Source organism: Marmota marmota, unplaced genomic scaffold, assembly GCF_001458135.2.
Source record: "Marmota marmota marmota unplaced genomic scaffold, marMar, whole genome shotgun sequence".
Taxonomy (NCBI): domain Eukaryota; kingdom Metazoa; phylum Chordata; class Mammalia; order Rodentia; family Sciuridae; genus Marmota; species Marmota marmota.
Genome location: NW_025999990.1, coordinates 33,271,038 through 33,283,672, shown reverse-complemented (window position 1 = coordinate 33,283,672; position 12,635 = coordinate 33,271,038). Strand labels below are relative to the sequence as shown.

Below are 12,635 nucleotides of genomic sequence, written 5' to 3'. Positions count from 1 at the left end.
GCCCGGGGCAGCCCTCCGCCTGAGACCAGGGCCCGCTCGCCGCGCCCCTCCGCCGGAGCTCCCCGCCCCGGTTTTCCTGGGCTTAGCGCCCCGGGGCAGGGGTCGGGCCCTCCGGTGGCTTCCATAGGCCGAGAGGCCCCTGTCCTCCTGGCAGGCCCGGGAGGAATTGCCGGGAACGTGGAGCCTTTTTGTTTCCTAGCAACCCGAGTGCAGGCGGGGGTGTAGAGTGTCAAACCCGCTAGTGCCGGCACGGGCCGCCCGCCGGCCTCCTGCTTCGCTTTCAAGTTTTTTTTCTTCCTCTTTCAGAACCTTGGCCTGGTCCTCCTTGATCCAAGAGCTTTTAATCTAACTTCAGCCCTGCTTCACAGACCACTTTTGGATCGGTTTTGTTTCATTTAAAATTCCAAGAATCTACTAGGATGGTCTAAAATGAATTTTCTTCTCTTATGTTAGAACTGACAGGATTTCCGGATATTGAAGTGGTAGTTACCCTTTGTGTTATCTTCTGTTCATTATTACTCGGTTACTACAAGAGTGGAGGTAAGAAAAGAAGAGTTCTGTTATGAGGAATGGACTGAAGATGAGGTACTAACTCTAGGGGTGAGGGAGAACACAAAGGGATTAAGTGAGGTCACATGGTGCTGTTTAACTAGGCTTATTTATAGGAACAACCTCCATCATTTTGTAGACTACCAGACTGTCGGCAAGGATTGAAAGGAGACCTTCTTGAAAAGGTATACAGTGCACTGACCAACCTGGCTGATGACCAGAGTGCCTGGGGAGTTTTTTAAGTAAACATACCAATTCCGAGGCTCCATTCCAAACTTGCAAAAGAATTTCTGGCAGGTGGGACCTGGAAGTATTTTTATATTTAAAAAAATTGAATCGGGCTTAAGTTCTGAGCTTGCAGACACAGAATTGAACAAGTTTCTGGACATATTTCTCCATTCACTTTTTTTTTTTTTGAGAGTCGGGGTTCTATAATTTTGTGAATAATTGGTAGAATTTTGGGTCCCTAATCACAAATGTTACTACAGATAACTTTTGGTAATCTTCCCTGTTCCTCTACCTTATTAACTCTACTATTTTATCCCTTGATTGTGCTAGTTGTGTGAAACGACCATGTAGTTTTTCAGGATTGAAACATCAGTTATGATTTTTGCGTCTTAAATTCTCTCATCATTTGTTGCAACAAATGCAGGTTGTTGAAAAAGTGTTTTAAGATGTCTAGGACACAGAATATACTTTGTCTTTAATGGTCATTATTCATTATTATAACTTGAACCTTTCCTATATTTAAGAAAAAGTAGTTCTGTGATGACAAAGAGGGGAAATAAAAGGAGGAGAGCTGGCAAGATGAGGAGTTATAATAATTGCTAAGTTTATATATGCATGGTAGATATCATGGACAGAATCATTTCAACTATTCTTTGGATCATTGTCCTCACAGAACTCATTGTAATTTTTAGCTTCCCTCAAAATTCCATGTAGATCATTCTAGTCTATTTCCTTTATGGTGCATTTGAAATCAAGAACTATAATTTGACTTTGACCTCAAAGCTATAGAAAAGAGTGGATGTTTTTAAATTCAAGACCATTCTCAAATCAATTCATTGGACTTTGAGGCTTCAGTGTGATCAAAGTAGCTCCTTATCTCTACTGTCCCCCACAGTTGCTTTATAGTTCTGACTGAACAATTAATTAAAAATAGACAGAGTGAGCCAAAGTTTTATTTGGCAGGGATGGTATTTGTGGAACCAGGGTCTTGATTGGCTGGAAGGAATTTTCTGGGAAATAAGATTGGGGGGAGAGTTATTGGATATTAAATTCAAGCCATTGCATATGCCCAGCAACCATTCTACTGCTGAGCTACATTGCCAGTCCTAGAATTATTTTTAAGTAATAAGTTTACTGTGTCATTTCCCTTTTTTCACCCAAAGGACAGAGCTGTGCCTTTAATCAAATTTATATTTTGCTACAAATTCAGTTTTTTTTTTTTTTTTTTGTTCTGGGGATAGAACCCCAGGCCTCATGCGTGAACATTCCCAGCTCCTCGAATCAGGTGTTTGGTTTTTTTTTTTAATTTTTTTTTTTTTAGTTGTAGTTAGACATAATACTTTTATTTATTTATTTTTTATGTGGTGCTGAGGATTGAACCCAGTACCTTGCACGTGCTAGGCAAGTGCTCTACTGCTGAGCCACAACCCCCTCCAATCAGGGTTTTTTTTTTAAAGAGAGAGAGAGAGAGAGAGAATTTTAATATTTATTTTTTTTAGTTTTCGGTGGACACAACATTTTTGTTTGTATGTGGTGCTGAGGATCGAACCCGGGCCGCACGCATGCCAGGCGAGCGCGCTACAGCTTGAGCCACATCCCCAGCCTCCCATCAGGGTTTTTTAAAAAAATATTTTTAGTTGTAGATGGACACATGCTTTTATTTTTTTATTTTATTCATTTATTTTTATGTGGTGCTGAAGATCACACCCAGTGACTCACATGTGCTAGGCAAGCACTCTACCATTGAGCTATAATCCCAGCCCCCCAAATCAGATTTTGATTCAGAGCTAGAAAGGGATGAGATAAGAACTTTGGGTCAGTCTGGGTCTGTTAGAAAATAAAAACAAATTTTCATTGCCAGTGAGAGGAAAGGATTTTTCCATTGACTTTTCTAGTCAAAGAAGCAAATTCATTTCTATTAGAATAATTTTACTAAGGGCTGGAGATATACAGCTTAGTGGTAGAACATTTGCCTAGCATGCTTCAAGGGCCTGGGTTCAGTCCCCAGTATTGAAAATATATATACATACACACACCTATCTATATGTGTGTATGTATATGTAGAGAAAAAGGGATACTATTGAGAATAATTTTACTGAAGTATTTAATCTCCACTTGTTCCTTCAAACAAACATTGTTAATGTTTTTATTTGCCTTGTTCAAGAAATACTAAATGCTCTTTCCCTGGAGACTGTTAATAGTCTAATGGAGAAGACTGTTAAATGACTATGGTATGGAAGAGATTTCAGTGGAAATTTTTATGTGAGCATAGAGAGCACATAGCTAAATAAACTTGTTAATATAAGGACAATTTTCTTGGGAAATACCCTGATTAGGTCTACAGAGGATGACTCTGTATCCTGACTTCATAGTTTGGAGCCAGAGAATGAGTGTAATAGAGATTGAGCTTAGAGATTTTGGCAGGAACTTCCTTTGTAAGCTAATTTGAATGTTTTCCTGAAAACCAGAGAGACCTATTAAATAATTTTTGGCAGGGGAGCAGCATGATTACAATTCCATTTTAGAAAGTTTATATTAGTGTCAGGGTTCAGCTTGGCAATGGTGACTCATGAAGATGTTGATGACACTTTGGCGTGTGAGGGAGAGAAGTGATTAGAACAGGAACTAAGGCAGTGATAATGGAAATGGAAAGAAGAGACTCCTGATATTTTAAGGTCTTTATATAAAGTCTGATGTTCAGTACTAGATGTATATACTGTGTATAGATCTGGAATAAATGGAACTAAAGTTATGGGTGTGGATGTAGTCACTGAGGGAGGTATATGAATTGAAAGAAGGAGGCCTGGATAGATAAAAACAAAGTGTTAGAGAATACTTAAATGTCAAGTAGAGAAAAGTACATTCTGAGAAGGAATGGACAGAATCATAGGAAGAAAACTAGGATTGAATGTGACAGTGGAGACTGAGATATAAATACTTTTAAGAAACCAGCAGCATCAGGTGCCTTAGAATGGTCAGATAAAATATTTTGAAAAACATGTAAAGACAAATTAAGAATATTAACATCAAACAGATATTCAAAATAAGGCTTCAGATGAAGGTTCACAATGTTGAAGTGGTAAGATGTTTATCTCTTGATGTTTTCCATTAAAGCATCATTAAAACTAAAGGTTTTTTGAACCTCTATTTACACTGTTCTGAATAGTCAAGGAAGTACCTCTCATACACCATTTAGAAGTAAAATGCAATCCCAAGAAAATTACATTTAACAAGAAATTTTGATTTCTTGCAAAACTTTTCTCTTTTTGCAGTACGTACGGGGGGTTAAACCCAGGAGCTTTCCATTCCTAGTCTATTTTATTTTGAGACAGGATCTTCTAGCCTTGAACTTCTGGTCCACCTGCTTGATTCTCCAGAGGGACTGGGATTACAGGTGCCATTGGACCTAGTGAAATGGAAATCTAATTAGTGTTTGCTTTGGGGCATTTCTGTAAGGAGTATCTTTTAAAATAAGTTAATATAAATTAGCTTCCACTTCTCATTCAGCACAAAGTTGTATGATTCCCTACATTGACCTGCTTAGGTTATCCAGTCCCTGAATTTTCAGTTTATATTTTTTAAAAATTTGAGCGGCTTTATTGGTATCTTATTGGAATAGTTATGCTCTAAATAGGTACTTTTAAAATTTATTCTTTCCTATAGATATGTTAAAATTTTGAAAGTCAAGCTTATGTAGGTTCTTATTGATTTAATAAGTTGTTGCTTTAATCTATCCTTTTTTCTTAAGATTTTTAAGACTATCTAAATTCTCTTGACATATAGAGTGGCATACTTTTAAAAAATTTCAGTATAAATACATTTCAGTATTTATTGGGTAAAGGAATGAATTGGTTTGTGTTGGGACACAACACAGTTTAACTATAGCTGTATCAGTTGGCTAAGTCAGTTAACCCCATTCAGCTTTTCTTGCATATAAAAGATTAGAAATCACCTGTTTTCACTGGGTTTTTGCACAGACAAAATGAGGTAATGTTTATTTATACTAATCTTATATTTGTGTTTTATATTTTTCTTTATTTTTAAATATTTATTTTTTAGTTGTAGTTGGATACAATACTTTGTTTATTTGTTTATTTTTAAATTTTCTATTTGTTTAATTAGTTATACATGACAGTAGAATACACTTATATACTTTGATATAACATACATAGATGGGAGATATTTATTTATTTTTATGTGGCGCTGAGGATGGAACCCAGAGTCTCGCATGTGCTAGGCAAGCGCTCTACCGCTGAGCCACAACCCCAGCCCCTGTGTTTTATATTTTTCAAAACAAATAAATTACTATTTAAAAACTGTAACATCTAATACCAGAAGTTAGGTTGCTTTTGAAAATCAAAAGAAATCTTTTGTTTTTTGACTTGGATATTTAAAGCCAAAGTGAATCATGAATAGAGAATTGATGGTTTTAAAGGATTAGGGGAAATACGACTTTTAACTTTTCAATAATCACCGTTAACCTTACATATTTTCCAGAGATATGTACATAAACAAGATTGTAGATGTTTTATTTTCCGGTTTTTCATACAAAGGACAGCAATCTGTATATATTCTCTGTGCCTTAATATTTTCATATACTATCCTAGAGATTATTCCTATTAATACATAAAAGGGGCTACCTTTGCCAGGCATGGGGGCACATGCCTGTAATAATAAAAGGACTTGGGGGCTGAGGCAGGAGAATTGTAAGTCTAAGGCTAGGCTTGGCAACTTAATGAGACCCTGTCTCAAAATAAAAATGGCTGAGGGATGTAGCCCAGTCGTAGAGCGTCCCTATGTTAAATCCCTAATACCAACAACAGAAAAGAAGGTCTCACATTTTTTTTTTTTTTTTGTGGGTATGTAATATTCATTCAATTTACCAACACTATATAGTGATCGACAAACCAGATGAAAGTACCTTATGGAAAATATTTGTTTAGTCTTCTAATATCTCATTGTTTGATACATCATCATTGCTTATTTATTCAATCTTATTATGAACATTAGGTTGTTTCTAAAAGAAATGCTGCAACAAGTAAAATTGTACAATAGTCCCCCACATCTGAGGGGGATGCCTTTCAAAATCTCTAGTCATTACCTGAAACAGCAGATAATATTGAGCCCAGTACTTTCTCCCCCCCACCACCCCTCCAGTACCAGGGATTGAACCCAGGGCTTTGAATATGCTAGTAAGCACTCCCACCACTGAACTGTGCCACTAGCTAGCCCCTTTTAAAATTTTATTTTCAGTCTTGCTAAGTTGCCTAGGCTGGCCTCAAACTTGGGATCCTTCTGCCTTAGCCTCCCAGTAGCTGGGATCACAGGTGTTCAACACCTTGCCAGGCTTGAGCCCTGTACTTCCTGTTGTGACACATTGCCATTAGTTGGAACATCTTTTCTGTGTATGTCTTCCATCCATAAATTTAATGTATTTTTCATCTTAACTAAGTAATGTATTGAGGCCATAATTTTTACAATTTGAGATGTAATAGCAAAATTAGCACCAATTTCTTTTCCATCACAGTTTTAGGGATAGAAGTTTCTTAGCTCTTCAGCATTAACATATACTTTTTTTTTTTTTTTTCTTATTAGGTTGAGAACTTTACCTTTTCACTTAATAGAAGCACTTTATGGCTTCTCTTTGGCATATGTAAATTGCCAGCATCACTATTTTGTGTTTTGGGGCTGTTATTAAGTAAAATAATGTTATTTGAACACAAACACTACCATATTCAATAACTGATCTCATAACCAAGGTGGCTGTAAAGTAACTAATAGTGTATATAGTATTATACTGGGTGGGTTAGGATGAGATTGCATCATACTGTTCAGAACATTGTGATCAGGCTGGGGATGTGGCTTAGTGGTAGACAGTTTGTGTGTATGGTTGGATCTCGCTGCAGAATAAACAATGCAAAATTTAAAATTTAAGATTTGTTTATTTCTGGAACTTTGCATTTAATATTTTTGTACTGCAGTTGACTATGAGTAATTGAAATGGCAGAACCTGCAACCATGGATAAGGTGGTGGTGGGGAATACTATATATATATATATATATATATATATATATATATATATATATCATTTTACTCTATAGAGAATTTTTATTGTAAGGTAAATCCTGATAGGTTCAGTTGCTGGGTCAAAAAGGATAAATACAAAGGAATTTGTCAGCTTTGTCATATATGATAATAGCTCTAGTGAAGTGTATTATATGAAAAATGCTTATAGTTTTGATTTGAGGACTGTGGATTATGTATCTTTGGGTTAAAGGATTTAATAAGTTTTGGATTAGAATAAGATAAATTGACATTTATTGCTTTAGCAAATATTAACAAATGTCTGTTAGGTACTTGGTACTATTATAGTGCTGTGGTGAAAAAATAGGTATGATCCCTTCCCTCTTGGAGCTGGGTGTTGGTGAGATACATTTTGATTAAAATAAGCACTCAGGGTGTAATTACAAATGCATCCATGGTAGGAGGGAGAGAAAGAGCAAAAGTATAAGATGGGGAACAGACCTAGTGTGGGTTGGTGTGTTAATGAGTGGACAAAGTCCCTCTCTTGGAGAAATGATATTGTTGTTCAAATCTAAGTGATGTGTGGGTGTTAATTTGTGGAGTGCTTTGTGTATAGAACATTCTGTGAAGAGGAAGCATTCTGGGCATAAACCCTGAGGTAGAAAGGAATATGCAGGACTTTGTATTTTAATGATAGAAGTATCTTCTAGGCTTTTATAGAAACCTTTTATAGGCTTCTTAATTTTTTGTTTTTAAGCCTTAGTTTCCTCATTATAAAACAAAGGATTTATTTTTTATTTTTAAGATAACTGGAAATTGAACCCAGGGCCTTCCTTATGCTAAAAAGTACTCCACTATTGTGCTATATCCTCATCACTTTTAAAATTTTTACTTTCAGGTGGGGTCTTGCTGAGTTGCCCAGGCTGTCCTTGAATTTAAGATCCTCCTGCCTTAGCTTCTTGTGTAGTTGGGATTGTAGACCCGTGCCATGACTAAAGGAATTTTTGAAAAATATTTTCTTATTTTTAAGACTTGAACTTAACATATGTAAAGTTTTTGGGACCCTGCGTGGTACACATGAAGCACTCAGTAAATGGTAACTGGTATTTTTATGGAAGATATCCACATTCCATTGTCTTTGACAAATCATTTTTGTTTAGTTTAATAAAGTTGATAATGGTGCCTAGAAATCTTTTTTTTTGATTGAACCCAGAGCACTTGAGCCACAACCCTTTTAAAATTTTTTTTTATATTTTGAGATAGGGTCTCACTAAGTCCTTAGGGCCTCTTTAAGTTTGCTAAGGTTGGTTTTGAACTTGTGATCTTCCTCCCTCAGCCCCCTGAGCTGCCAGATTACAGGCGTGCACCACCACCAAGCTGGACTAGAAATCATTTTAAAATCTATTTCTTTACTTGCTAGCAAAGCTTTGTCCAATATTTCTTATTAAATTGTTACATAATTATTTTTCCATTCAAATCATAGATACCTCTAAGATATGTCTGAAGTGATGATTATTGTGATAGCTTGTTTTTTGAACTTAGGTTATTTTTCTATTCATTTACTTCCCTTTTGTATATTATTACATTTCCTATGATCAGATTTGAGATGATTGAGTATTTAGATGAAGTAAGTTATTGTGCTGTTTAATTCTGTTTGTTAAGTACTTTAAAAAATGATCTTGTTTTTGGACCATCTGCAATTGAATTATACTACATTTCCATTTGAATTTTAGATAATTTGCCATTCTTATTCAGTTAATCTCATGTTTATTAGAGGGGATTCCTTTGCCATTGTTTTATGTATCTTTTTAGTATATTTGAATTATTAAAAAACTTGATTCTTTAGGGATTCTTGAATCTCACTTGGTGATTTTACTGTTTTAGCACAGTTTAATATGACTTAATAATATACACACAAATTTGTACATTGGTGTGCTTGCACATCCAGTTTGCAGGAATTTTTGTCACTTTTGTTGTCAGTTGTTTACTGTTATGTAGTAAGTACTGAACACATATTTTTCAAATGAACGTGCATTACAGTATATGGACATAATTTTTTTAAAAATCTGGTGAGTTAAGCTCATAATTTTGCCTTTTTTTGTATAATCTTTTAAAAATTAAATGTTTTGGGATCTTTTTAGATCTACAGATTTTGTGTGTGTGTGCAACTTTATTTTTATTTTTATTAGTATGTGTGTTGTTCTGTGGTACTTGGATTGAACCCAGTGCCTCTTGCATGCTTGTATGGTAGTCATTTACTCTACCACTGACCTACATCCCCAGCTTTTTTTTTTTTTTCCTTTGAAGACAGGGGCTCCCTAAATTGCCCAAGGCTGTCCCCAAAATGGAATCTTCCCGCCTTAGCCTCTTTAGTAGCTGGGATTACATGTGCAGCTGATTATAGGAGGATGATACTGTTCCTGGCTCCTGTGCAATTTTAAGAAATAATACAGAGAATCTCTGTATTCTGAACCAGTTTTCTCCACTGATAATATCTTGTAAATATCAGAACCAGAATATTAAATTGATAAAGATATAAAACATTTCCATCATAAAGATATTTCACATTGGTGGGCACAGAGGTACATGACTGTATTCCCAGTGACTTGGGAGGCTGAGACAGGAGGATGACAAGTTCACAGCTAGCCTCAGCAACTTAGGGAGGCCCTGTCTCAAAAATAAAGGGGGCTGCAGATGTAGTTTCGTTGTTGAGTGCCCCAGGTTCAATCCAGAGCCCCCACCCCACCAAAAAGATAAATAACTTTGCCTGTTAGTAGCCATCCCCAGCTTCCCTCCTTCCTGTACCTGTAACTTCCTTCTTAACCCTTGGCAAACATTAATGTTCTTTTTGTTATGATTCTGTAATTTTGTCATTTTAAGAATCTTAAATGGGGGCTGGGGATATGGCTCAAGCAGTAGTGCGCTCGCCTGGCATGCGTGCGGCACGGGTTCGATCCTCAGCACCACATACAAACAAAGATGTTCTGTCCGCCGAAAACTAAAAAAATAAATAAATATTAAAAAAATTCTCTGTCTCTCAAAAAAAAAAAAAAAGCTTAAATAGCTGGGGTGTAGCTCAACATAGTTTCTGAGTTTGATCTCTCCACCATTGCAATAGGAACAAAATCTTATATATTACTCCTCTGTGTAAATGTAATACAACCCATTTAATTATTTTTTAAAAAATATTTTTTAGTTGATGGACCTTTATTTTATTTATTTGTGGTGCTGAGAATCGAACCCAGTGCCTCACACATGCTAGGCAAGCACACTACCACTGAGCCATGACCCCAGTCCCCATTTAATTATACAGAAATTTTATGATGATACAAATTGTATCTCAGTCTAGCTGTTAGAAAATAGAATGTTATTACTGCTAACTATATTATATTAATGTTATAAATTGAGTTAAACAAATCTTAGAATTTATTTTTTCACTGAACATAGTTCTGTAGAGATTCAAGTTGTTTCTTGTGTGTATCAGTAGTTATTTGCTTTTATTGCTGAGTAATATTACATGGTTTGGATGTAACACAGTTTGCTAAGCTATTTACCCATTGAGTAAGTCTGAAATGGCCAATTTTTTACTATTTATAAGTAAATTCTGCTGTAAATATTTGTGTATAGGTTTTTATGTGAGCATAAACCTTTGTTTCTTTGGGGTAAATGCCCAATAGTATAATTGTTGGTTATATGGTAGTTGCATGTTTAGTTTTTCAAGAAAATGCTAAGTTGTTTTCCATAGTGTCTGCACCTATATTACAATTTCCTCTGCAGCCTCACCAACATTTTTTGGTGTTATTTTAAATTTTGGCCATTTTGATAGGTTTTAATGATATCTTCTGGTTTTAATTTGTATTTCTGTAATGACAAATGATGTCAAACATTATTTGATATGCTTATTTGCCATCTCTTTACCTTAGGTAAAAATGTCTTCATGTCTTTTGTTCTTGTTTTAGTTGGATTGTTTGGTTTTTAACTGTTGCTTTGAAACTTCTTTATATGTTCTAGATATTAGTCCTTCATCAGATAAATGGATTTACAAATATATTTTCTCAGATTATGGTTTTGTTCATAGAACAAAAGTTTAAAAAGTCTAAGAAGCTAAAAATCTCAAATCAACCTCAGTGTGCCAAAATCAAGGTGGTAGTAGGGCCCTCTTCCCTTCTGAGGCTCTGATAACACTCCAGATCTCTGTTTTCACGTTCGCATGAGTTCTGTGTGTCTATGTCACATCTCCCTTTGCTTCTCATTTATAAATATATTTAGGATAGTAGTTAGGGCTCATTTGGATAAACCTGGCTAATTACCTCATCTCAAAGTTCTCAGTTGAATCAAATCTCTTAACCATAACATTGCCTTTTCTGGCGAGTTAGAAAGCGCATGTATCTTCGGATGGCTATTATTGACTTTAATACTATCTGTGATCTGTTTTGAGGTTTTTGTTTTGTTTGCAGTGCTGGGGATCAAATTCAGGCCCTCCAGTGTGCTAGGCAAGTGCTCTGCCATTAAACTGCATCACCAGCCCTTGAGTTAGTTTTGTTTAAGGTTGGAAACAGATTGAAGTTCATTTTTTTGCCTATGATGTCTGGTTGTTCCAGCATTATTTATGAAAAGTGTCTTTCATTGAACTGCTTTTACTTCTTTGTTAATCAGTTTTGCAACTAAGATATATTTTTGCCAGCCTCTAGAATCTTCTTTGAAAGTTAGAGTATCTACTTTATAGAGACTTACAGAGCAGCTGCTTTTTAGGGACCTTTTGTTTTTGGTGGTGCTAGGGATTGAGCCCAGGACCATTTTTAGAGACTTTTAAATTAGTTTTGCATTAATTATTTTATTATATAGTTTATTTCAATTGGAAATGTTGATATTTTTTCCTTTATGTCTTTATATTTTTAATTAGTCCTAAGTTAATTTTAAACCTATTGCTTTCTTTCTTCTTTTTTTTTTTGATTAAAAAAAAATAAATGACAGCAGAATGCATTACATTTCTTATTACACGTATACAGCACAGTTTTTCATATCTCTGGTTGTATATGAAGTATGTTGACACCTGCTTTATTTCTTATATGAATGTTTTCATTGTGTTTTGGGTGAAATTTCCAGTTTTTAGTAATGCGATTAATATTTGAAGTGTTATATTATAAATTGTTCAACTAATTTATTACATAATTTTGTGGGATTAAATCAGAATTTTTTTTTTCACTTTTAATACTGGAAACTGAACCCAGAGGCACTTTACCACTGATCTACATCCCCCAGCCCTTTTTTAATTTTTAATTTTGAAACAGAGTCTTGCTAAGTTGTCCAGGCTGACCTCAAACTTGTGATTCTCCTGCTTCAGCCTCCTAAGTAACTGGCATGATAGGCTTGTGCCACTGTGTCTGGCTTACCCAGCTTAAACATTTTAAATTTTGTTGTTTTTAAAGGAGGAAAGATTTAATTAGGTTCATGATTTCAGTCCATTGTTAATGGGCCTGTGGTAAGCCTGCATATCATGGCAGAAAGGCACAAAGGCTTGGGGGAATAGTTTACCTCATAGCCTGGAAATTTTGGGGGGCAAGGGAGAGTGCAAGTGCCTAGCTTAAACTTTTTTTTTTTTTTTTTTTTGAGAGAGAGAGAGGTAATTTTTTAATATTTATTTTTTAGTTTTCAGGGGACACAACATCTTTATTTTATTTTTATGTGGGCTGAGGATAGAACCTAGTACCCCGTGCATGCCAGGTGAGCGCGCTACCGCTTGAGCCACATCTCCAGCCCTAGCTTAAACTTTTTAACATGAGTGTGTTTATAACCAATATAAGCTATTGTTTTGGGTATGTGATATTTGGAG

The 12,635-nt window shown here is 35.5% G+C and overlaps 1 protein-coding gene across 1 annotated transcript in view; it reads left to right on the top strand.

Annotated features, from left to right (window-relative positions):
- The first annotated feature begins 33 nt into the window (after positions 1-33).
- The window catches only part of Rnf138 (ring finger protein 138), a 29,785-nt gene continuing 17,183 nt past the window's right edge, over positions 34-12,635 (top strand). The window contains exon 1 of the mRNA XM_048806389.1: positions 34-540. The gene's annotated coding sequence lies outside the window, so the exon portion shown is untranslated. The remainder of the gene's footprint in view (positions 541-12,635) is intronic.